The sequence below is a fragment of the Hyla sarda genome, chromosome 3 (genome assembly GCF_029499605.1).
Source record: "Hyla sarda isolate aHylSar1 chromosome 3, aHylSar1.hap1, whole genome shotgun sequence".
NCBI lineage: Eukaryota > Metazoa > Chordata > Amphibia > Anura > Hylidae > Hyla > Hyla sarda.
In genome coordinates, this window is record NC_079191.1 from 402404833 (window position 1) to 402431181 (window position 26349).

At 43.7% G+C, this 26349-nt stretch overlaps 1 protein-coding gene across 3 annotated transcripts in view; it reads left to right on the forward strand.

Annotated features, from left to right (window-relative positions):
* The window catches only part of PRKCE (protein kinase C epsilon), a 478701-nt gene that overhangs the window by 210049 nt on the left and 242303 nt on the right, over window positions 1-26349 (forward strand). The gene's annotated exons all lie outside the window — the stretch shown is intronic.

Consider the following 26349-nt stretch of genomic DNA (forward strand, 5'->3'; position numbering starts at 1 on the left):
CAAAAGGGTGTACCGGATAAACAGAGGCAAAAGGGTGTACCGGATAAACAGAGGCAAAAGGGTGTACCGGATAAACAGAGGCAAAAAGGTGTACAGGATAAACAGAGGCACAAAGGTGTACCGGATAAACAGAGGCAAAAAGGTGTACCGGATAAACAGAGGCAAAAAGGTGTACCTGATAAACAGAGGCAAAAAGATGTACCGGATAAACAGAGGCAAAAAGGTGTACCGGATAAACAGAGGCATGAAAGTGTCCCAGATAAACAGCCAGCAGTGTGTTCCAGATAAACTGTGAAAGAAAAAAAAAAAAGCTATTTTCTGGTTTGTTTAATGAAACATCTATAGGATTTGTAAATTTTTTGTAATCTCCTGTTTACCTGTTATATCCTATAATTTTGTCTGTCTGCAGCCACTACTTGGGTGAGCTCAGTGCCTACATATTTATGCATCAATATAAATACATACGCAGCATTTTTCTTACCTAGTCGCCATCTGCATTCTTTCCTTGCTTTTCCTGCTTTGCTGGAAAAGAGGTCTATCCTGTTTGAAGAAGCTGCTGGAAATCTGAGTAGGCACTTTAGTATTTTACTTTTAGGCTACATTCACTTGGCAGAATTTCCAAGCAGAATTCCACAGTTATATTTCACTTGGAAATTCCGCTGCAGCAGTGTCCCATTGATTTCAATGGGATTCTGCTGCTCTGTGCACACAGCAGAAACATCTGCCACAGAAATCCCAATTCCGGCATCTGCAGAAACATTGATCCATTTATTGGTTCTGCTGATTCAGCTCAGATATGCATTGCCGTTTATCTGTCTATGAAGACGCCGCATTTCCAAGCAGTCCTTGTGCCTCCGAATCAAACAAATGTGCGAAATGTCCGCTCTTATTTTCCGGGTTGACATTCCGCACAAATTCCACCGGGTGGACATAGCCTTAGGCATTTGATCTGCAACTTATTTCATGCAGCCAAGGTTCGCAGCCTGGGATTAAATTTTTTTCTGCAATATTAAAGTGGTTATCCAGGAAAAAAACTTTTTTTTATATATATCAACTGGCTCCAGAAAGTTAAACAGATTTGTAAATTACTTCTATTAAAAAATCTTTATCCTTTCAGTACTTATGAGCTTCTGAAGTTAAAGAGGCACTGTCATTGTTAAAAACTTTTCATATATTGCAGGACTCATTATAATATGACATTTCACAATATACACCTGTTAAAAAAAATTTAAATTTTCACCTGAAATTCAAGCTCAAAATAGCAACCACTAGGGGTCGCCTGTCTTTTAGCCAGGCAGAATAGTCTAGATTTTACAGCATACTGGATACCGGCCGTAAAGCATACCGGTATCCAGTATAGGAGATTTCTATTGTGAATGCAAAATTACAGATAAAGGATGTGTGGACATGCTGGGAGCTGTAGTTTTACAACAGCTGGAGGCAACACTGCTCTAACACAGTTATTTACAAACATTGCAGCTTCAGTTGTTACTAAACTACAACTCCCAGCATGCTGAAATAGTCAAAGCTTTCTCGGACTCCTGAATGACCAAGAAGTTGATCAGACATTCTGGAGTCTGTGAAAGATGAATGACATACATAGTGACAGCTATGCTGATTAGTATCCAGCTTTTCTAGGAGAAGATAAAACAGATAGAACATGTATTCATAAAAATGCTGTACTTTTATCTAAAAAATCCTTGCACTAATTTTATAAAGATCTCTTCTTATATTTATACATTTTATCCTGTTATGAATTCACCATAATGTCTTCTGATTACTGCAGGCAAGCTCCAAGTATCTTCCTCTGACACATGACACAGCATAAAACCAGAGAGGAAAGGGTTACAGAGTAGAGAGTACTGATTGGCTGACTACCCAGGCTTGCTCCTGTGAGGGAGACAGACTGACACGCCCCCTCCAGCCTGCACAATGAAAAAGTAACTCACCAGCAGATAAATGCTTATATCTCTGGATATATAGGTCCGAGACACAAAAATTATATACACATGATCAGGATTGGGTCCTGAGTAACATCACTTTTTTCTTTTTTTTGCACTATGACAGGTACGCTTTAAGGTTGTTCTTTTCTGTCTAAGTGCTCTCTGATGACATGTGTCTCGGGAACCTCCCAGTTTAGAAGCAAATCCCCATAGCAAACCTATTCTAAACTGGGCGGTTCCCGAGACAGGTGTCATCAGAGAGCACTTAGACAGAAAAGAACAACCTTAACTTCAGAAGCTCATAAGTACTGAAAGGATTAAGATTTTTTAATAGAAGTAATTTACAAATCTGTTTAACTTTCAGTTGATATATAAAAAAAAAAGTTTTTTTCCTGGATAACCCCTTTAAGCCAAAGCCAGTATTAGATAATAAAAAAAGAAAGCATAAGATTTTTAGGAAAAAAATGCATGTGAAAATGATGTGAAATCTGTGCCGTGTGAACAAGCCTAAGTGAATTGACTCAGTAAATTCCTTGTAAAGAAAAATGAGCGGAATGATGATTTACAGCAATACATTCCTACTCCGTTATAGAAAAGCAAAAATAATACGTGTCCCCCTCCATCAGATGTTCTTTTTTAATGAGTACAGATAGATTCTGAGAAACATGTATCGCTCGCCAGGATAAACAAATGTTCTCCGCCGTGTTCTGGATTAGATATTCACTTACCTTCAAGTCTCGCACTCAGTGTTATTTGACGCTCTTTCTTCTTGCTTTATGTTATTCATCCTCATACTTCATACTCCCCGATAAGTCGGTGGCCAGAGATCTGCTATTTTGTTACTTACTTAGCTGAAAAACTGTCTGGGTGAAAAACTTTTTATATGTTGTACATCTTGGCAAAACTTTAACTTTCTAATATACTTCATAAAAAAAAAATTGTATTTCCTTTTTATAAAAATCATGGCTTATCAAAAAAAAAAAAAAAAAAAAAACACTAGGGGTCTCCATACCACCCAGAACATAATCCTGTCTGGCTTCAGCATCATCTTTGTCTCACTGAGCGTAGGGTCCCGTCCCAGAGATCGCTGGGGGGGCCCAGCACTTGGACCCCCTGTGATCAGCTACTTATTCCCTATCCTGTAGATTTTTGTCAGATTTCCCTCTTAAAGGGGTAGTCCACTTGAAAACATTTTTTTTTTAATTAACTGGTGCCAGAAAGTTAAACAGATTTGTAAATTACTTCTATTTAAAAATCGTAATCCTTCCAGTACTTATCAGCTGCTGTATACTACAGAGGAAGTTCTTTTCTTTTTGAATTTCCTTTCAGTCTGACCACAGTGCTCTCTGCTGACACCTCCGTTCGTTTTAGGAACTGTCCAAAGTAGGAGCAAATCCGCATAGCAAACCTATCCTGCTCTGGACAGTACCCCTTTAAAGGGAATCTGTCAGCTGCAATTCACCTTCCAAATGGCTGACACTGTTAGATAGCTGCTAGGGCAAGGAGATACATGCTTCATATATCTGTCTGTGCTTCCATTACATAGAAAAATGCTCTCTCTTCCTCTCAACTTATTCCCTGCTTGATTGACAGTCAGTTGGAAGCCGAGCCCTGTTTCCACATCCTGTTCCTGTGTTGTACATACAAATTGTGCACAGGTGAGAGATTAGTAAACAGGACTCGGCTTCCAACTGACTGTCAATCTAGCAGGAATAGGCATGGATAGAGAAGCCAAGACAATGAAAGCATTTTTCTATGTTATGAAAGCACAGACAGATATATAAAAGGTACCATCTGTCTTCTTGTCCTAACAGCTATCTGACAGTGTCAGCGATTTGGAACATGAATTGCAGTTGACAGATTCCCTTTGAGCAATATTTCCTGTTATCCTATTGAGAAAGGAAGCAATTCTTTATAATAGGACATTCATGCAACAATTAAAGATTTTTTTTTGTCACCCTGTGTTGCTTTCACAATAATCTCCATACTGTATTCTGGTATTTCCCTACCAGTGTGCCTCCAGCTGTTGCAAAACTACAACTCCCAGCATGCCCGGACAGCCTTCGGCTGTCCGGGCATGCTGAGAGTTGTAGTTTTGCAACAGAAGTATATTAGAAAAACTATTGTTTTGTCAAGATGTACAACATATAAAAAGTTTTTATGTCTGACAGTGCCCTTTAAGAGAAGTACAAGTATATAGAGGTGTGTGTTACTGTGTACCTGTGTATGTATATTGTTAGGATAAGTACAAGTATATGTACATGTGTGCGCAGAGCTGTAGCTAGCTCTTTTCAATCCTGAGGCGAGAACAGAAAATTGCGCAACCCCCCCCCCCCTATTTTGGCTTGGGGCACCCCTTGGGAAAAAAATTAGCGGGACACCCTTACCGAATAATTTTTTATATGTTGGCTATATCTAGGACCCCCTGTAGATAAGTAGCTTCTTGGCCTCGGTTTCAGGGGTGAATAGTTGTAGAGAAATGACAGAGGGGTGTACATGGGTGACAGTGAACAGGAGTGACAGAGGGGTGTATAGGGGTAACAGGGGTGTAAAGGTATGACAGGGGTGACAAAGGGGTGTAGAGAGGTGTACCAGGGTGACAATGGGTGTAGAGGGGTGATAGAAGAGTGGGGGTGCACTACCTGAAGCTGAGTAGGCCTCTGTCAGCGCCGCCCTGCTCCTTCCCTCCATCCCCATCATTCTGCTGAGGGACCAGGGAGAATCCAGAGTCCAGAGCTGCTCCACAGGAGAGGGAGGATACACGAGGATTGGGGCTGCAGCATCACCCGTCCCGAAACTGCACACAGACTTCCATCTCAACCGGCCTGCACCCCAGTGACTCACATGTGCCCAGGCCTGGGCAGGAAAATCAAAAAAATTTAGCGCCATATTTCCCACCAGAGTGTCCTGGTACCCCGGTTGGGAATCAATGCCTCAGTGTAATGTGTGCTGGACTACCTGTGCAAGCAGGTGCAGCAGCCAGGGCGAATGCAGTCCAGACCATTGCGCCCCCTTGCAACAGCGCACCTGAGGTAGGGATCGACCGATTATCGGTTCGGCCGATAGTCACGATTTTGGACATTATCGTATCGGCAATTACCTTGCCGATATGCCGATAATGCACCGCCTCCCCGGCCAGAGACCACCGCCGAGACCACCGCCACCGCCGCTGCCCCATTGCCTCCCCCATCCCCGGTTTTATAATTACCTGTTCCCGGGGCCCGGGGTCCACGCTACTTTTGGCTCCTGCGTGCTGCGCAGCGCAATGACGAGTGACGTCCTTAATTATAAAACCGGTGATGGTGGAGGCAATGCGGCAGCAGTGGTGGTTGGACTAGGGAGGACCCCAGGACAGGCAGGGGGAGAGAAGCGGGCGGCGAAGGCGGTCTCTGGCCCCGCAAAAGCCGCTGCAGTTCATTGATTTAAAGCACCCGCTTTAAATCGTTGATCTGCGGGGCTGGGGGGGGGGGTTAAATAACTTATACCAGAATATCGGTATAAGTTATCGGCTATCGGCCTGAAAGGTGGCAGATTATCGGTATCGGCCCTAAAAAAAAATCGATATCGGTCGATCCCTAACCTGAGCCTCACTCGCCACATGGGAGCTACAGCCCTGTGTGTGTGTGTGTGTGTCTTACTGTGTACCTGTGTATGTATATTGTTCAGATAAGTACAAGTATATGTACATGTGTTTGGGTCTTACTGGGTACCTGTGTATGTATATTGTTCAGATAAGTATATGTACATGTGTTTGTGTCTTACTGTGTACCTGTGTATGTATATTGTTCGGATAAGTAATGTACCTGTGTATGTATATTGTTCGGATAAGTACAAGTATATGTACATGTGTTTGTGTCTTACTGTGTACCTGTGTATGTATATTGTTCGGATAAGTAATGTACCTGTGTATGTATATTGTTCGGATAAGTACAAGTATATGTACATGTGTTTGTGTCTTACTGTGTACCTGTGTATGTATATTGTTCGGATAAGTAATGTACCTGTGTATGTATATTGTTCGGATAAGTACAAGAATATGTACATGTGTGTGTGTCTTACTGTGTACCTGTGTATGTATATTGTTCAGATAAGTATATGTACATGTGTGTGTGTCTTACTGTGTACCTGTGTATGTATATTGTTCAGATAAGTATATGTACATGTGTTTGTGTCTTACTGTGTACCTGTGTATGTATATTGTTCAGATAAGTACAAGTATATGTACATGTGTTTGTGTCTTACTGTGTACCTGTGTATGTATATTGTTCGGATAAGTAATGTACCTGTGTATGTATATTGTTCGGATAAGTATATGTACATGTGTTTGTGTCTTACTGTGTACCTGTGTATGTATATTGTTCAGATAAGTACAAGTATATGTACATGTGCGCATGTCTTACTGTGACTGCGCGGTTGCCAGAACCCTGGAGAATTCCAATCAATCTAAACTCTATTTTACTGAATTGAACCATTTCCCTAATGCCATTTATAGATCTGACACTCTGTTATTTCCAGCAAGAATACAAACAGTATGTGATTTTTTTCGTTCCTATACAACAAAAAGGTCATTATACTGTTCCCATGGCTACCAATCACAGTATGTAAAATTACACCTCAAATAAGATTTCTGAGAAAATGAAGTTACTGACTGGTAATGACTCTGCTGTAGTCAAAGAGCAAAGTGAGTCAACTGAACAGATGGAGAGAATGGCGCATAATACCATATAAGAAGAAATATAAGCACACTATCCTTCTCCGCTATAATCTCCGAGCTACGTATATATGATATAACTGACTGACATAACGGCATCGGAAAACATGCTTAACGTATGCCAACGCCTACGGGTAGTGAGGATGATGGGTTTTCCATTTGACAAACTAAGGCTGTGTTCACACTTCATGGGTGTAACTAACAGGATAGCAGATATAACCGCTACTACGGGGCCCAACAACTAAGGGCAAAACACTAATGTAGTGACGGAAGAGAGGATACTGTCTTGGGGTAGTGTAAGGTGTTTAGGGTGTTGCTGTGCAGGATAGTTAAGGGCGCTATTAACCCTTGTCACTCGTGACGCCAGGATGAGGGTTAAATGTTGTGTTCTTGCTAGGCCTATTGTGATGCAGAAGAGCAATAGGTGATGCAGAAATAAAGGATTGTTCACAACCGCTGTTAACTGAAAACTTGCAGGAACTTTTACTGAGGAATTTCTGAGCATGTAGTAATAATAACAGTCCAGATAACAGCGTCTCTTTACATACAGCTTGAGCAGCGATTGACAGTCGGTTGGGATCAGATAAGCCCAATTCAGCTTTTGTAGAATTGTATAGCAGAGATCCGCTGGATTTAGGGGAGTAATTAGGTCCAGTCATCCTGCGATGAGTAGGGTGGAATTGCTTAGTTTATCTGCTATGCTATAGGCCTAGGCCGCAAGGCTTTGGCCTACTAAATTGTCTTGTAAGCTGCGGAGGTCCTACCTCTTCCAGAGTCAGCAACCCAAGAGAGGGATCAAGATGGCGCGGGTCCCTTATATGGGCAGGGCCTGCCCGTTTTGGATTGGTCCGTAACGACTGTCACTCACCGTTACAGTGCATTGTGGGTGCATACGTCGCGGGAACCTCCAAAGGTCCTAAAGCAAAACCATAGAGTTTCCACCCAATCACGTGACCCGAAGGTCCTGCCACGCTGCGAACAGGTAGATAACAAAATATATGCATATATATATTCCTATATTTACAGTTATATTAATAAGAACGGCTATATAGTCATTAACTAAGTGTGAGGTGACAAGGGGAAAACTAGACAAGAGGGACCCCGATGTCCTAGGGACTCTGACTATGGGGACCTCTATACAGGTAACGTATAAGATACGGTACCGGGACACCACACTAAGATGTAAGGTCAGTGATGCATATTAAAGATGGAAGATGGCATTTTGCTGTGTGCATTATTCCTGTACAGTGACATCATTATTTGTTTCCCTCCCTCTGCTGTGATGTCACTATGTGCTTTATCCTTGAACTATGACATCACTATGTAGAGAATGCTTATCCCATACATCACTGTGCACATAGGGGGAGATTTATCAGAAAGGGTGCAAAGGAAAAGTTGCCCTGTTGCCCATAGCAACCAATCAGTTTGCTTCTTTCATTTTGCAGAGGCCTTGTTAAAAATGAAAGCAGCGATCCGATTGGTTGCTATGGGCAACTTTTCCTCTGGACAGGTTTTGATAAATCTCCCCCATAGTTCCACTACTTTGACATTAGGTTTATAATCCCTATACCAGTGTTTCCCAACCAGGGTGTCACCAGCTGTTGCAAAACTACAACTCCCAGCATGCCCGGACAGCCAAAGGCTGTCCGGGCATGCTGGGAGTTGTAGTTTTGCAACAGCTGGAGGCACCCTGGTTGGGGAACACTACCTTATACTGTAACATTACTGTGTATTATGGAGTAGGACCCTTTTTCACCAGGAAGGTCTTTATTGTCTCCAAATCGTGGCCCTCCAGATGTTGCAAAACTGTGACTGTTTTGCAACATCTGGAGGGCCACAGTCTGGAGACCACTGCTATAGGTATCCATAGGCCCCATGGACTCGACGGGGGAGATTTATCAAAACCTGTTCAGAGGAAAAGTTGCCCATAGCAACCAATCAGATCGCTTCTTTCATTTTTAACAAGGCCTCTGCAAAATGAAAGAAGCGATCTGATTGGTTGCTATGGTCAACAAATAACACAAATCACATCCGTTATTCATAACGGGCGATAACGGATAATCAAAAAAATCCCATAGACGTGAATGGATTTTTTAACGGCCGTTTTTAAGGGACATTTTAACGGGACTTTAAAACAGAACAACATATAGTGGGAGATTTATCAAAACCTGTCCAGAGGAAAAATTGCAGAGTTGCCCATAGCAACCAATCAGATCGCTTCTTTCATTATTCAGAGGCCTTTTCAAAAATGAAAGAAGCGATCTGATTGGTTGCTATGGGCAACTGGACAACTTTTCCTCTGGACAGGCTTTGATAAAATGTCTTTTTGCATCAAGACATCAAGTAAAAGACAAAGGGTAGTCATCGGTGAGTGTGCCAGGAGACAGACCCCCCCCCCCCCCCCCCCCCCCCTGTCTTATATTGATGGTCCATCCTAAGCATAGGCCATGAATTTTATAAGGCCATATACACCCTTTAAATGAAAACGGTCATCCTGTTCACCCACCCTAAACCCAATACTGGGTTAAAGTGTGGATGAACAGGAGTCTGATGAGGTGTCACTGACTACAAGACGTACCTTCGGTCCGGAGTTATGTCCCTCTAAAGATCCGCTTTCTACTCTAAATTGCGCGCTGGAGGCGGGACCGCCATCTCAAGTTGAATATTCATTGAGGCTGCTAATGTGACCAGTGACAATGAATATTTAAACTGAGACGGCGGGCCCACCTCCAGCGCGCAATTCAGAGAGGCACATATCTCCATACCAAAGGTACATATTGTAGTAAGTGACCCTTCATCAGTCTCCTGTTCACCCGCACTATAACCCAGAGTATTGGGAGAGATGTGGGTGAACAGGATGACCGTTTTCCTTTACGTAACGGTTTAACTCTATGTTAGAAGTATTGGACAGTAATAAAAAAAAATAAAAAATTACTTTCAATGAAAAATCAATTATAACGGACTTGCTAGTAATTCTGGCCTACAGTAATCCACATGCTGCAAAAACAACTGCATTTAGATGTATAGAATGGGAACTTCTGCAATTAAAGGGGTTATCCAGGAAAAAAAAACTTTTTTTTATATATCATCTGGCTCCAGAAAGTTAAACAGATTTGTAAATTACTTCTGTTAAAAAATCTTAATCCTTTCAGTACTTAGGAGCTTCTGAAGTTAAGGTTGTTCTTTTCTGTCTAAGTTCTCTCTGGTAACACGTGTCTCGGGAAACGCCCAGTTTAGAAGCAAATCCCCATAGCAAACCTCTTCTAAACTGGGCGGTTCCCGAGACATGTGTCATCAGCGAGCTCAGAAAAGAACAACCTTAACTTCAGAGGCTCATAAGTACTGAAAGGATTAAGATTTTTTGATAGAAGTAATTTACAAATCTGTTTAACTTTCTGGAGCCAGTTGATATATAAAAAAAAGTTTTTTCCTGGATAACCCCTTTAATTTATTGCATCTGAACATTCTGAACCAGTGCCCAAGTGGTAGGAAAATGCAACTTGTGAGAAGGAGCCCCATAAGTGTAGGCCCAAGACAGGTCCTCTGTCCACAGAAGATCCTATATTATAGAACGGATACACTATAGAAAGGAGAGTCCGTCCTGCCCAAGACATCTAGGACTATTACACAACTGTCCTGCTGACTTCTAGTGATGTGTAAGGAGATATAGCAAAAGGTGGATGTGCCACCATGGCAGCCATTGCAACTACCATAGAAAAAAAAAAGGGTAGGAACTCCCTTTCTACTCAGGGGCTGGTCCTGCAGGACTCCTGCTAATGGAACAGTGTTCCTGTTGTGGGAAAAAGTGCAGGAACGACGTTCCCATGTGTTCCTTCAGGACTTGAAGCCTGGATACAATCTTCCATGGCAGTGCAATGTTGGCAAAAAGGAAGTGGGCACCAGGACTTCCTATGACATGAGGAATTTTCCACCAGTATAACTAGAAATCCTATTTATTGCTTATTGACAATCACTTTCTGTAAATGGGACTTTAAGAGGCAATTGATGGGTCCTTAAAAGTCCTTGACTTTGCTCTCATTGAAAAGTTTTGATCCTTAACTGAAATGAAAGAAAAGCCACATAAATCACCTGCAGACGGGTTTTTAAAGTGTCATCGCTGGAAGTCCTGAGGGACAATGTCTGTAAATTACATTCTTCTCTGAGATCCCGTTGGCTCGGCGTACTCTTGGCTGACTGTCTCTGCTACTTCTCTTACCTCAAACAACCCTTTGTCATTGGACTGATAGAAGCCTCGGCATCCTACACTGTAATCCATCTATATCAGCCCTGCACAATGCTGAGTGCTCATACTCCTCAGTGGTCACCGGAAGGTTAAACAAAAAAATTGTTTTTATAGAGGCCTAAAAAAATTGTTAAATGGTCTAAAATTGTTAGACTGAGTTTGCTACTGGATAAAGTGCACACATGAGGTTACCAAGAATGGCTCATTCACATGCGACACATTTAAAAAATATGAATTCGGGTAGAAAACAGACATGGTCGCACATCTGCAATCTTGTATAATGATCTAATTGCTTCTCAGCATAATATCAAAAACTAACAGGTTGTTAGTATACATTTTTGATCAAAAAGTACAAGCCCACTCGCCACGTCAAGGCCACCTATTTAGAGTGGGTCCCTAACGTCCCTAGCATAAAATGGTGTAGCACCGGGCGGCGACCACCACCGCCGCGACACCAGTGCCCATGGGGGGGAAACGACCCGCTGGCAGAGCGGCCCCAATGCCACTCAAACCAGTCTATGGGTCGCACCTCCCCGCAGACACGGCGCCGCGGCAGCAACGGACGCCGCACAGCACCACACCAGTGTGAACAAGGTGTAATAGCTCACTTACCATGCTCTCCCAGTCAGACTGGGAGGCTGCTAGGAAAGAAATGGTCCATGTGTAGCTAATTACTACTTATATAGGGTTGGGCTGAGGGGGTGGGGAAGAGTGCAGACACATGATCAAACAAAAAAAAAAAAAGGAGGGGATAGAAAACACAGCGTGAATTCGGGTTGAAAACAGACATGGTGCACATCTACATTTAAAAAATATTTTTTATTTTTTGAGCTTTTCATTGAGGCTAATCCTTAGCATAGTTCATCAATGTTTGATCAGTGGGGGTCTGACATCCAAGAGATGAATTCCCAACAAATAAAAAAGCAACAACAAAAAACAGAAATAAAATAAAAAAATTAATAAATCAAAAATCCCCCGACCCAAGTGACAACCCCTTTTAACTTGTTTTTCTTTTTCTAATGATTTATGATTGTCTACTACCCTCTACAACAGTGGTCTCCAACCTGCGGACCTCCAGATGTTGCAAAACTACAACTCCCAGTATGCCCGGACAGCCTTTGGCTGTCCGGGCATGCTGGGAGTTGTAGTTTTGCAACATCTGGAGGTCCGCAGGTTGGAGACCACTGCTCTAGAATAATATTTTGTTCATTACTTTTGTTTTATGCAAATTCGTTTTTCTACTATTAAGTTTATTAAAGACCATTAAACAAGACCATAAGACAATAAAACCCACAAAACAGTGAACTGTTTTAAGAAGTGACCCATGTATGATATAATGGTTGAAGTGTCAATTAAAAGTAAAAAAAAAAAAAATAATAATAATTATAATAAGAATTCTATATTCTAATACAGTGATCCCTCAACTTACAATGGCCTCAACATACAATAGTTTCAACATACAATGGTCTTTTCTGGGCCATTGTAAGTTGAAACCAGACTCGACATACAATGACAATCTGGACAAAGACAGTCCAGATCTGTAAAACTTGTCAATGGCCGAGAGAACTGACCAATCAGAATGGGCAATTTACTAGTAAAACACCTGTATTACTGAAGCGTATGCACTGACTGATGTATGGTAGTGCCCCCCTACAGTACAGGGAGGTATTACATGTTCTGTACTACTCTTTACCTGTATTACTGAAGCGTATGCACTGACTGATGTCTGGTAGCGCCCCCTACAGTACAGAGAGGTATTACATGTTCTGTACTACTCTTTACCTGTATTACTGAAGCGTATGCACTGACTGATGTCTGGTAGCGCCCCCCTACAGTACAGGGAGGTATTACATGTTCTGTACTACTCTTTACCTGTATTTCTGAAGCGTATGCATTGACTGCTGTCTGGTAGTGCCCCCCTACAGTACAGGGAGGTATTACATGTTCTGTACTCTTTACCTGTGCCAGGGTTAGCTGCTCCTTTGGACACCAGGTGAAGGAGACTCCATGTTATTTTTTTAGGACATTGCGTGTACTGTACAGGACCCAGAAGAAGCTCCTGTCCTCTACATAGACCAGTGTTTCCCAAGCAGGGTGCCCCCAGCTGTTGCAAAACTACAACTCCCAGCATGCCCGGACAGCCTTTGGCTGTCCGGGCATGCTGGGAGTTGTAGTTTTGCAACAGCTGGAGGCTCCCTGCTTGGAAAACACTGACATAGACAGTGATTACAGATCCCAGCAGATCTTTCTTACTTTTATATGTAAGGATTTGCTTTATATATATATTAGTTATCTACTTATTTTTCTTTAATCCTCACCTTTTCCTATTTTTGGATGACATTTTGGGGCTTTAGAACCAATTATCAGGTTTCCATAGAGTTCTGGTCTCAACATACAATGGTTTCAACATACAATGGTTGTCCTGGAACCAATTAATATTGTAACTTGAGGGACCACTGTACTGTCTGGCTAGGTTCACACTACAGAATTTGCAAGTGTAATTCTGCTTAGAAAGTACGCTTGTAAATTCCAGTGCAGCAGAATCCCATTCCTGGCAATGGGATTCCGCTGCACAGTGCACAATGAAATGTCAGCGGCGGACGTTCTGCCACTGAAATTCCGTCACCGATAGAATGATCTTGCTCATTCTTTTGGTGGAATCCAGCTGGAATACACTGCAGTCTATATGAGGACGGCAATGCACGTGTGAACCTAGCCTAAAAGTCTTCTTTACAGGCATAAGGCACATAATGTATATACATAAAAATCTCTATATTGCAATTTGTGGGGGGAAAAAGTTAAAAGTGGGAAAAAAAAAGATCAAAAGCAAAAGATACTAAAAAAAATAAAATAAAACACAAACACTGCAGAAAAACATACGTTTGTAATACAATTTATTCCATAAACATTATAACACAGTAAATAGCATACCTATTTGAATTTCCCATATGTTATGGCTGTTATAGCAAATACAGCATTCCATTCTGCATAATTTTTTGTTAAAAATGACTGAAAATATATTTCTGATACAAAAATAGATTAATGGTCTATTCACACGTACAGTATTCTGCGCAGATTTTCTGCGCAGGATTTCAAGCTGTGTTCAGTTTACATTGAAATCTGAAGCAGAAAATCCTGCGTATCAAATCTGCACAGAATACTGTACTTGTGAGTAGACCAAAAAGGGGTACTCCACTGGAAAAAAAACATTTTTTTAAATCAACTGGTGCCAGAAAGTTAAACAGATTGGTAAATCTTCCAGTACTTATCAGCTGCTGTATGATCCACAGAAAGTTCTTTTCTTTTTGAATTTACTTTCTGTCTGACCACAGTGCTCTCTGATGACACCTCTGTCCATTTTAGGAACTATCCAGAGTAGGAGCATATCCCCATAGAAAACCTATCCTGCTCTGGACAGTTCCTGACATGGACAGAGGTGTCAGCAGAGAGCAGTGTGGTCAGACAGAAAGGAAATTGAAAAAGAAAAGAACTTCCTGTGGATCATACAGCAGTTGATAAGTACTGGAAGGATTTAGATATTGAAATAGAAGTAATTTACAAATCATTTTAACTTTCTGGCACCTTTTAAAAAAATAATAAAAAAAATAAATAAATAAATTGTGTTTTCCAGTGGAGTACCCCTTTAAGCTTGAAATAATAAATAAATAATTGTTGGGTGGAAAGGCAGCATTTGTAATGGGAAAAACAATAATTTGTTTACTATTTTCTCTTAGGGTGCATGCACACCACATTTTCATTATACGGGTATACTTTGTTTTGAGGTCCGGTCAGAAAACCGGATACGGGTCAAAAATGAGCCGACCGGAGTAAAACGGTGACTCTGGTCGGCTCATTAAAGTCAATGGATTTCTGCGCCGGTTCGGCTGGGGTACGGTTTTCCTCTCCCCATCCGGATCCGGCACCCGTACAGTAAAAACGAGGTGTGCATGGACCCTAACTCCCCTCTTGGACACTGTTATCTTTGGAGTTTTAGAAAATATATTCCTATCATTATTATTGAAACACACACAAAATTCTGGGAAATTATTATTGCATTGTATAAGGGTTGAATGAAGGATTTTGAGGCATAAATGGGCCAACTGTGTCTCTATTACCCAAGGCCCCATATAAACCTAGCACCATACTGCTTTTGGCTTACAGACAGGAGCCCCGATGTCGTGTCTCCAATCATAATGTTCACTTGCCCCAATAGGTCATGTGGGAAGGAACTGTCACGATGCCGGCTGGCAGGTGGTGGATCCTCTGTGCCAGAGAGGGATTGGCGTGGACCGTGCTAGAGGATCGGTTCTAAGTCACTACTGGTTTTCACCAGAGCCCGCCGCAAAGCGGGATGGTCTTGCTGCGGCGGTAGTGACCAGGTCGTATCCCCTAGCAACGGCTCAACCTCTCTGGCTGCTGAAGATAGGCGCGGTACAAGGGAGTAGACAGAAGCAAGGTCGGACGTAGCAGAAGGTCGGGGCAGGCAGCAAGGATCGTAGTCAGGGGCAACGGCAGAAGGTCTGGAATCACAGGCAAGGAACACACAAGGAACGCTTTCACTGGCACTAGGGCAACAAGATCCGGCGAGGGAGTGAAGGGGAAGTGAGGTGATATAGGGAAGTGCACAGGTGTAAACACTAATTGGAACCACTGCACCAATCAGCGGTGCAGTGGCCCTTTAAATCGCAAAGACCCGGCGCGCGCGCGCCCTAGGGAGCGGGGCCGCGCGCGCCGGGACAGAACTGACGGGGAGCGAGTAAGGTACGGGAGCCGGGGTGCGCATCGCGAGCGGGCGCTACCCGCATCGCGAATCGCATCCCGGCCGGAGGTGGTAACGCAGCGCCCCGGGTCCGTGGAACCGACCGGGGCGCTGCAGTGAGGGAAGTGTAGCGAGCGCTCCGGGGAGGAGCGGGGACCCGGAGCGCTCGGCGTAACAGTACCCCCCCCCTTGGGTCTCCCCCTCTTCTTGGGGCCTGAGAACCTGAGGATCAGACTTTTGTCCAGGATATTGTCCTCAGGTTCCCAGGACCTCTCTTCTGGACCACAACCCTCCCAATCCACTAAAAAAAAAGTTCTTCCCCTGACCTTTTTAGAGGCCAAAATCTCTTTGACAGAGAAGATGTCCGAGGAGCCGGAAACAGGAGTGGGAGGAACAGATTTAGGAGAAAAACGGTTGAGGATGAGAGGTTTAAGAAGAGAGACGTGAAAGGCATTAGGGATACGAAGAGAAGGAGGAAGAAGAAGTTTGTAAGAGACAGGATTAATTTGACACAAAACTTTAAAAGGACCAAGATAGCGTGGTCCCAACTTATAGCTCGGGACACGGAAACGGACATATTTAGCGGAGAGCCATACCTTGTCTCCAGGGGAAAAAATGGGAGGAGCTCTTCTTTTCTTATCTGCGAATCTCTTCATGCGAGAAGAAGCCTGTAAGAGAGAATTTTGGGTCTCTTTCCATATGGTGGAAAGATCACGAGAAATTTCATCCACAGCGGGCAGACCAGAGGGCAAGGGGGTAGGGAGGGGGGGAAGAGGGTGACGGCCGTACACCACGAAAAACGGAGATTTGGAGGAAGATTCAGAGATTCTGAAATTATACGAGAATTCGGCCCAAGGTAGAAGATCTGCCCAGTCATCCTGGCGGGAGGAAACAAAATGTCGTAAATAGTCACCCAAGATCTGGTTAATTCTCTCTACTTGTCCATTGGATTGAGGATGGTATGCAGAAGAAAAATTTAATTTAATCTTGAGTTGTTTACAGAGAGCCCTCCAGAATTTAGACACAAATTGGACGCCTCTATCCGAGACGATCTGTGTAGGCAACCCGTGAAGACGAAAAATGTGTACAAAAAATTGTTTAGCCAACTGAGGCGCTGAAGGAAGACCAGGAAGAGGGATGAAATGTGCCATTTTGGAGAATCGATCAACGACCACCCAAATAACAGTGTTGCCATGGGATGGGGGTAAGTCAGTAATAAAATCCATACCAATCAGAGACCAAGGTTGTTCGGGGACAGGTAGAGGATGAAGAAAACCAGCGGGCTTCTGGCGAGGAGTCTTATCCCGGGCACAGATAGTGCAGGCTCGCACAAAGTCCACCACATCAGTCTCTAGAGTCGGCCACCAATAGAAGCGAGAGATGAGTTGCACAGATTTCTTGATGCCCGCATGACCTGCGAGATGGGAGGAGTGACCCCATTTGAGGATCCCAAGGCGTTGGCGTGGAGAAACAAAGGTCTTTCCTGGAGGAGTTTGCCTGATGGAGGCTGGAGAAGTGGAAATCAGGCAGTCAGGAGGAATGATGTGTTGAGGAGAGAGTTCAATTTCAGAGGCATCTGAGGAACGAGAGAGAGCATCGGCCCTAATGTTCTTATCAGCAGGCCGAAAGTGAATTTCAAAATTAAATCGGGCAAAGAACAGAGACCACCTGGCCTGACGAGGATTCAGCCGTTGGGCAGACTGGAGGTAGGAGAGGTTCTTGTGATCGGTGTAAATAATAACTGGAAATCTTGATCCCTCCAGCAGATGCCTCCATTCCTCAAGTGCTAATTTAATGGCTAGAAGCTCTCGATCCCCGATGGAGTAGTTCCTCTCCGCCGGAGAGAAGGTCCTGGAAAAAAAACCACAAGTAACAGCATGCCCGGAAGAGTTTTTTTGAAGAAGGACAGCTCCAGCTCCCACTGAGGAGGCATCAACCTCCAATAGGAAGGGTTTAGATGGGTCAGGTCTGGAGAGCACGGGAGCCGAAGAAAAGGCAGACTTGAGTCGTTTAAAGGCGTCTTCCGCTTGAGGAGGCCAAGACTTGGGATCGGCATTTTTTTTTGTTAAAGCCACAATAGGAGCCACAATGGTAGAAAAATGTGGAATAAATTGCCTGTAATAATTGGCGAACCCCAAAAAACGTTGGATGGCACGGAGTCCGGAGGGGCGTGGCCAATCTAAGACGGCAGAGAGTTTATCTGGGTCCATTTGTAGTCCCTGGCCAGAGACCAAGTATCCTAGAAAAGGAAGAGATTGGCATTCAAACAGACATTTCTCTATTTTGGCATAGAGTTGATTATCACGAAGTCTCTGAAGAACCATACGGACATGCTGGCGGTGTTCTTCAAGATTGGCAGAAAAAATCAGGATATCGTCCAGATATACAACAACACAGGAGTATAGGAGATCACGAAAAATTTCATTAACAAAGTCTTGGAAGACGGCAGGGGCGTTGCATAGACCAAAGGGCATGACCAGATACTCAAAGTGTCCATCTCTGGTGTTAAATGCCGTTTTCCATTCATCCCCCTCTCTGATGCGGATGAGATTATAAGCACCTCTTAAGTCCAGTTTGGTAAAAATATGGGCACCTTGGAGACGATCAAAGAGTTCAGAGATGAGGGGTAGGGGGTAGCGGTTCTTAACCGTGATTTTATTAAGACCGCGGTAGTCAATGCAAGGACGTAGAGAGCCATCTTTTTTGGACACAAAGAAAAATCCGGCTCCGGCAGGAGAGGAGGATTTACGGATAAAGCCCTTTTTTAAATTTTCTTGGACGTATTCAGACATGGCAAGAGTCTCTGGGACGGACAGAGGATAGATTCTGCCCCGGGGTGGAGTAGTGCCCGGGAGGAGGTCAATGGGACAATCATAAGGCCTGTGAGGAGGTAGAGTCTCAGCTTGTTTTTTGCAAAAAACGTCCGCAAAGTCCATATAGGCCTTAGGGAGACCGGTTACATGAGGAAGCACAGGGACACGGCAAGGTTTACTGGGAACCGGTTTTAAGCAGTCCTTGGAACAAGAGGGCCCCCAACTCTTGATCTCCCCAGTGGACCAATCCAGGATTGGGGAATGGAGTTGAAGCCAGGGAAGTCCAAGAAGGATTTCAGAAGTGCAATTGGGGAGGACCAACAGTTCAATCCTCTCGTGATGAGATCCGATGCACATTAGAAGGGGCTCCGTGCGGAAACGTATAGTACAGTCCAATCTTTCATTGTTTACACAATTGATGTAGAGGGGTCTGGCGAGACTGGTCACCGGGATGTTGAACCTGTTGACGAGAGAGGCTAAGATAAAATTTCCTGCAGATCCAGAGTCCAAGAAGGCCACAGCAGAGAAGGAGAAGGCAGAGGCAGACATCCGCACAGGTACAGTAAGACGTGGAGAAGCAGAGTAGACATCAAGGACTGTCTCACTTTTGTGCGGAGTCAGCGGACGTCTTTCCAGGCGGGGAGGACGGATAGGACAATCCTTCAGGAAGTGTTCGGTACTAGCACAGTACAGGCAGAGATTCTCCATGCGGCGTCGTGTCCTCTCTTGGGGTGTCAGGCGAGACCGGTCGACCTGCATAGCCTCCACGGCGGGAGGCACAGGAACAGATTGCAGGGGACCAGAGGAGAGAGGAGCCGGGGAGAAGAAACGCCTCGTGCGAACAGAGTCCATATCCTGGCGGAGCTCCTGACGCCGTTCGGAAAAACGCATGTCAATGCGAGTGGCAAGATGGATGAGTTCATGTAGGTTAGCAGGGATTTCTCGTGCGGCCAGAACATCTTTAATGTTGCTGGATAGGCCTTTTTTAAAGGTCGCGCAGAGTGCCTCATTATTCCAGGATAATTCTGAAGCAAGGGTACGGAACTGTACGGCATACTCGCCAACGGAAGAATTACCCTGGACCAGGTTCAACAGGGCAGTCTCAGCAGAAGAGGCTCGGGCAGGTTCCTCAAAGACACTTCGAATTTCCGAGAAGAAGGAGTGTACAGAGGCAGTGACGGGGTCATTGCGGTCCCAGAGCGGTGTGGCCCAAGCCAGGGCTTTTCCAGACAGCAGGCTGACTACGAAAGCCACCTTAGACCTTTCAGTGGGGAACTGGTCCGACATCATCTCCAAGTGTAATGAACATTGGGAAAGAAAGCCACGGCAAAACTTAGAGTCCCCATCAAATTTATCCGGCAAGGATAGTCGTATTCCAGAAGCGGCCACTCGCTGCGGAGGAGGTACAGGAGCTGGCGGAGGAGATGATTGCTGGAGCTGTGGTAGTAACTGTTGTAGCATAACAGTCAGTTGAGACAGCTGTTGGCCTTGTTGCGCAATCTGTTGTGACTGCTGGGCGACCACCGTGGTGAGGTCAGCGACAACTGGCAGAGGAACTTCAGCGGGATCCACGGCCGGATCTACTGTCACGATGCCGGCTGGCAGGTGGTGGATCCTCTGTGCCAGAGAGGGATTGGCGTGGACCGTGCTAGAGGATCGGTTCTAAGTCACTACTGGTTTTCACCAGAGCCCGCCGCAAAGCGGGATGGTCTTGCTGCGGCGGTAGTGACCAGGTCGTATCCCCTAGCAACGGCTCAACCTCTCTGGCTGCTGAAGATAGGCGCGGTACAAGGGAGTAGACAGAAGCAAGGTCGGACGTAGCAGAAGGTCGGGGCAGGCAGCAAGGATCGTAGTCAGGGGCAACGGCAGAAGGTCTGGAATCACAGGCAAGGAACACACAAGGAACGCTTTCACTGGCACTAGGGCAACAAGATCCGGCGAGGGAGTGAAGGGGAAGTGAGGTGATATAGGGAAGTGCACAGGTGTAAACACTAATTGGAACCACTGCACCAATCAGCGGTGCAGTGGCCCTTTAAATCGCAAAGACCCGGCGCGCGCGCGCCCTAGGGAGCGGGGCCGCGCGCGCCGGGACAGAACTGACGGGGAGCGAGTAAGGTACGGGAGCCGGGGTGCGCATCGCGAGCGGGCGCTACCCGCATCGCGAATCGCATCCCGGCCGGAGGTGGTAACGCAGCGCCCCGGGTCCGTGGAACCGACCGGGGCGCTGCAGTGAGGGAAGTGTAGCGAGCGCTCCGGGGAGGAGCGGGGACCCGGAGCGCTCGGCGTAACAGGAACGGTCTACAGATGCTACAGCCCCTTTAGTTGCTGACCACAGCTTTTTAGGTTTTGGTCTTGGGTGCAGACATGTCTTCTCATTACATATACTGCTTTTAGATTACTTACATGTAGTGCTGAAACAACTAATCGATTAATCTGCAACTAATCGATTATGGAAGGAGAAGACATGTCTGCACCCAAGACCAAAACCTGTAGCTGTAGCATCTGTAGACAGTTCCTTCCCACATGACCACTAATCAATGAAAATAGTTGTTGGTCAATTAGTTGGTCAGCCAATTTCTAAAGTTCACATACACCTAGTGAATATCACTCTGTATATATGCCACTTTGGCCCTTGGGAGTCTGTTAAGAGGGGGCCCAACGCACACCATCTTCTGCTTCCATCAGCTGTCCTGAGACCCCGATTGTCAGGCTCTGTGCTGAAGGCCAGACTCAAAATAGTTGCAGAGAGACTATGTAGGAAGTGTAAGATTATGTGCTTCCCCCCTCTTCACTAAATGGACTACTGGGGTCCCCTCTTATCTGGCCGCTAATCGGTCGACTAATCGATTATGAAAATAATCGTTAGTTGCAGCCCTGCTTACATGAAATAGAAATAACGTAACCTCAACGTGTAAAACCTGACAGGACTCCTATTACCTCATCGGGCATCAGCTATTGTGTGATCTTTGCCAAGATCTGCAGACGATCCTTAATGTGAGCGAGATTCTTGTAAGTGCTGTTTGAGGCGCGGAAGTCCCTAATGACTCTCACAATATTGCAGGATGTATCTTAGTTGACTAAAATTCGGTCTGCTGTGGCCATCAAAAGCAAATTTTCCAGTATCAAAATGGATTTGTGTTCTCTCTGAAGACCGTCTCCGAGCAATCTGCTCATCAATAAACATAATAGTCAGATGCTTGTTATTGATTCCACATCTAATGGACTCATTAGACAGAAGGTTCATTATGACCTTTAAAACAATTCCACCCAAGTATCAAGATTTATCCAAATGCCGTATTACGATTTGGATAATGGAAAATTAAAACCGAGTCTGGATGTTCCTGGTACTAGTTCATAAATAGCGTTTCCAGGCCTGAAAAATGGACCAACTGGAGGCTCTTTACATTATGTAGCCACTGGCTGTGCCTTGTATTAGAGTTAGATGTCACTGAGTGAGGGTATAGTATGGAGAGCAGCCTAATAGAGACACCACATGACAGGGTTTGGGCTGGGAGAGGAGGCCCCAAGGGATCGCTTAGGGTAGATTGGGTTGAGTGTAGTAAAGTAGGGTTAAGCATGTAGGAGAGTAGGTGATGTAGGTCACTTACCCGGCCCCTTAGGCTATGTGCACACACAGAACCCGCCCCAATATTTTCGGAGATAACCTGCCCCCAGGAGCACCATTGGAGGTACCCTTTAATTTATTTTAATTTAATGGTAGGGCCTTTTATATTTTTAAGGCCATTTACGTGACACATAATTTGGCACATTTGGGATGAATTTTGGGCTGCAAGATCCAAAATACGTCACAACTGAAAATAGATGTTTTTTTTAAGCTAAAGCTTTTGTTACAGCCAAAGTAAAAATGTAAAAGAAGTCAACAACAAAAAAGACATTCTGAATTTTACAGCTGACTAAAACATCCCAAAGCAAAAAAAGGAAAATTTACACACACACACACACCCCAAAAACATAGTGAGACCATAACCTAAAGGGTAAAGGAGAAAGGAATGGAGTCTTAGTTCCCACTGGACCAGTGTCCTATCCATTGGCTGAACGAACATGTATGGCTTCAGGCAGTGTTATTGTTGGTTGGACCAAACAAGAAAAATATGCATTACGTACAGACCCCTTCTTATGTACATTTAGTCTTGCTTTATAGCTGGGAGGGAGGAAGGTGAAGTTTTCTGATGTCTGCTGTGTCAGCAAATTTCCCTAAAAAATCTTGTGATAGCTATTGTCAGTACTCCAGTATGCCTCTAGGTTGTGCTGGGACCTGAAGTTCCTATACTGGTGTGGATTCGGAGATACATTTACAGTTTTGATGTTACTGATGTTAACAGGGATCAGTCAACAATGAGTAACAGCTTGGATGCGCCCCTACAAGAGGGAAAACACTCAATCAGGTTGCATTGTATTGTCTTTTGTTACTGTATCATGTTAGTTTCCAATAGAAAGGGAAGAAATGATATGTAAAGCAGATCACACACCACCTTTTCCAGGTAGGTTTCCCTTAAAGTTGGTGTTTCACTCCAACTAGGAGCCTTAGAAACTGACTGGAATGTATGCCAAGCCAGAGATCTTTCCAGAAGGAAAAATCCATTGGTAGACAGCTGTTTTGGGGTTACTTTGCCTCATTAGTACAGAGCAGGATTCTTGCTGTCTGGTGACAGGCCTATCATTATGGAACCAACAGGGTAATGTTTCTCCTTTAAGAAAAGTGTCATAAAGACATGCAGAGAATTATAGGTCAATCATGCCCCACTGGGAATTCTGGAAAGAAAGTATATGCAAAGCAGCTATCTCACTCCACCTTTCCCAGGTAGGTTCGCCTTAAAGTCAGTGTTTCACAACCAGGCACCTTAGAAACTGACTGGGAATGTATGTCAAGCCAGAAGTCTCTTTATAAACAAAAAACAAGCCCATCTGTAGACTGCTATTTTGGTGTTATCAGCCCTCATTAGTACAGAGCAGGGTTCTAGCTGGCTGGCGAGAGGGCCTGTCTTTGAGGGACCAAAGAGATTATGTTTGTCCTTAAGAACAGTGTCACAGTGTGAAGACTTATAGGCCAATCATGCTTTACTTGAAATTCTGAGCACAAAAGATATGCAAAGCAATATCTCTCATGCAACATTTTTTTTATAGGTAGCCTTCCCTTAAATGGGTACTTTCAGGTATAAAAATGTTTTATGTGTTGTACATCTTGGCAAAGCAATAGTTTTTCTAATATATGCCTTTTTAAACGTTCACATTTTATTAAAGCAAACTGCTTTTGAAAATCCCACCACTAGGGGTCCCCATACCTCCTGGGACACTGAGTCCCAAAGCAGCATGAGCGTGTCCAATGGTCATGGACACAAGATGGCTGATTGACAAGGCTGCAGGAGGAAAACAGCCTGCAGCAACACTCCTATAACACAGAGTTTTACCAATCATGTGCCTCTAGCTGTTGCAAAACTACAACTCCAAGCATGCCTGGACAGTCAAAAGATGTCTGGGCATGCTGCGAGTTGTCGTTTTGGAAAAGCTGTAGGCACACAGCTAAAGGCAGCTCTGCTGTAAAAAGAGTTATCCAAACAGTGTACCTCCAACTATTCCAAAACTACAAGTCCCAGCATTAAAAGACTGCCAAAGGATGACACACATGAATGACATAGGTGGATGTAAGTTATACACTCTCCACATTGTCTTTAGTGGTAGAGTACAGACAATCTCCAATAATCATTGTGTGTGTGTGTGTACGTACAGCATAAATCCAGAGGGGAAAGGGTTACAGAGCAGGGCTGCCAGGCTTTCTCCTGAGAGCAGTGAGTCAGCAGAGTGAGGGATGGGGAGGAGTCATCACAGTGCAGGCAAGAGAGAAGACATTGAGTAGCTGTAAAATGCTATTTTTTGTGTAATATGGGCGATAGAGGCATAAAAATTGACATGTACATGATCAGAGTGAGGTACTGAGTAACATATAACAGTTTTTTGTTTTATTGTGGGATCTGACACAATATACATACACAGGTATACAACTTACATTTACACTGTACTGTATACACACAGACACGTATATATACTTGTAATTATCTTAACAATATACATACATAGAATAAATATGTACGTACATGCAAATTGGCATATACACTAGCTATACTGTATACACACACACACACATGTACCTATAGTTGAATATATCATAACTATCTATATATATATATATAAAACTCAACGTGTGTGTGTATGTATGTGTGTGTGTGTGTGTATGTATATTCCAGCATCACGTCCAAACGGCTTAAGATATTAACATGAAACTTGGCACACATGTTACTTATATGTCAACAACAAACATAGGATAGGTGATTTAACCCTTACTCACCCCCATTTGCCAGGGGCGGGGTTTATGTTTAAAGTCCCATACAAGTCAATGGGAAATATATGTTACCGCATAACTTCCAAACGGCTGGAGATATTTCGATAATACTTGGTCACATGTTACTTATATGTCCACTTAAAATATGGGATAGTTAATTTAACCCTTAACTACCCCCATTTGTGAGGGTCGGGGTTTTTGTTTAACCCCTTAAGGACTCAGGGTTTTTCAGTTCTTGCACTTTCGTTTTTTTCCTCCTTACCTTTTAAAAATCATAACCCTTTCAATTTTCCACCTAAAAATCCATATTATGGCTGATTTTTTGCGTCACCAATTCTACTTTGCAGTGACATTAGTCATTTTACCCAAAAATTCAAGGCGAAACGGGAAAAAAAATCATTGTGCGACAAAATCGACGAAAAAACGCCATTTTGTAACTTTTGGGGGCTTCCGTTTCTACGCAGTGCATATTTCGGTAAAAATGACACCTTATCATTATTCTGTAGGTCCATACGGTTAAAATGATACCATACTTATATAGGTTTGATTTTGTCGTACTCCTGGAAAAAATCATAACTACATGCAGGAAAATTTATACGTTTACAAATGTCATCTTCTGACCCCTATAACTTTTTTATTTTTCCACGTACAGGGCAGTATGAGGGCTCATTTTTTGCGCAGTGATCTGAAGTTTTTAGCGGTATGATTTTTGTTTTGATCAGACTTTTTGATCACTTTTTATTCATTTTTTAATGGTATAAAAAGTGACCAAAAATACGCTTTTTTGGACTTTGGAATTTTTTTGCGCGTACGCCATTGACCGTGCGGTTTAATTAATGATATATTTTTATAGTTCGGACATTTACGCACACGGTGATACCACATATGTTTATTTTTTTTATTTACACTGTTTTATTATTTTTTATGGGAAAAGGGGGGTGATTCAAACTTTTATTAGGGAAGGGGTTAAATGACCTTCATTAACACTTTTTTTTTTGCAGTGTTATAGCTCCCATAGGGACCTATAACACTGAATAATTCATAAAGAAAAAGGCGTCAAACAGGACATAATTGACACAAAGTATACTTTATTAACATGAAAAATGACAAGACATTTAAAATAATTTAAAAGAATACATATATAGTAGTAAACATGAATCCAAGAGATGCTGAGAGAGAAGAACGGGGGCTATGCTTGTCTGCCCGGGAAAGAGTTAAATAAATAGTGCACATAAGTATTGTTTCCCATGAATTAATGAGGGAGGCTACGGCTCAAGGGTTGTGGAATAAATATTAGGAACTGATCCGGCAATGCTCGGATCGCAATTAAATACAGAAAATCAGAGAGCAAGAGAGAGCCCCAGGGGATCAAAAGCGCATTATAAGTAGAACAAACCCTAAGCTAGACAATATAAGGAAATACTTTACCAAGTGGAGCAGAGAGTGCAATGCTACAGCCACCCGCCACCCAACGTTTCACCAATGAAGGCTTCTTCCGGGGTGTGGTCAATAGAGTGTGGGG